Below are 1,465 nucleotides of genomic sequence, written 5' to 3'. Positions count from 1 at the left end.
CATGTCTAGAAGGAATCAACATGCTTTCATAAAATGTATATTATAAATAAGAGTTACTACTTCTAAACTATATAATTTTTACCTTTAGAAAGTTGGGTGTCTTTCAACTCACAAAGCATATTACTGTTTGAATTTCATTTCCAATATCTACCTTATGTATATGCCAGGATCCTTTGAAGAATAAAAATATGTAATTTGAAGAATCAAAGCATTAAGTAAACCTGTTTGTATGTTTTCACTATATAGATAATTCTACCAGTGGATGAAACAAGACGGCAGAAAACATTGCTAACTTTACAGTAAGAGAAACCTTGTTCTGCATCCTGGTCTGTCACTGAACTTCATCTGAACTGTGTGAATTTGGATGAGTAACTTCATGTCTCATCTATTTTTTTCCTCTGTTAAATGAGACAATACTTCATAGCTGTTGAAGTGTTGTATATAATCAGGTGATGTATACATAGTATGAACAAACTAAAATGTACAACTGAAATTAATTTATACTAACATCTCTGTTCTATTAAAATGGCGGTACATAATCTCAATTTATGTCTAGACTTTTCCCAAGGTTCTGTTTAATTTTCCAGAAATGTACACTGTACCAGGTTATAGACAAGTGTTCTACCAGATCCTTGATTGTCCTCAATGTCTCTTCTGCTCTTGAGATTGCATAGCTCTTACTGTTTATTCTACTCACTCTATTCATTTAATTCATTATACTTCTGGCATATTGTGACTGTCTACAACCACATTAAGATTCCATCACCTAAATATACCCACATTCATTTTTGTGTTATATCTATATCTAGGTATATAAATACAGATACAGATATAGATATAGGTATAGTCTCCCCAAAACTCTATAAAGAAAAAAACATAAGTCTCTTCTGCTCTTAGATTACATAAATTTATATGGAATGCTGCTGTTTCCCCAGGCACACTCCAGACTGCAGGGAGTGTAACAGTTTCTCTAGAAGTAAAAGGTATCTAATATCTCATCTTTTGCCCTCTAAACACTTTATTTCCTATCCCAGACATACTCTTAGGGAGATGGGATGTAGTAAGATGGAAGAAGATAGAAGAAAGAGTTATGTCACTTCTTACTGTTTTATCCTACATCTTTTATCAATACCATGATTATATTTGTAACCCCATGTGTCTAGGCTTTTAAAACAAAACAAAAAAAGTCAGCTTTTTTTTTTTTTGCCTGATTTCTGCTGTCATATCCCATTTTGAGGCAATGTCTATGAAACGCAACATCGTTGAAAAAATGGAAAGTTGAACTTTAAAAATTACTTTGCAATATACACATACCCTACAGGTATTAATAATATATGTTCTATAAATAGTATTATACCTCTCCATTTTTCTCTTTTAACTACCTCTTTCTACTACTCACCACTTTTGACTTAAATTCTGGTGTTTTCTTCAGTTAGGTATGAGTTACTGCCTGAGGTTCTTTCAT

The sequence above is a fragment of the Propithecus coquereli genome, unplaced genomic scaffold (assembly GCF_000956105.1).
Source record: "Propithecus coquereli isolate 6110/MARCELLA unplaced genomic scaffold, Pcoq_1.0 Scaffold72, whole genome shotgun sequence".
NCBI classification, from domain to species: domain Eukaryota; kingdom Metazoa; phylum Chordata; class Mammalia; order Primates; family Indriidae; genus Propithecus; species Propithecus coquereli.
The sequence above is the reverse complement of the archived record's forward strand: the minus strand, read 5'-3'. Positions refer to the sequence as shown.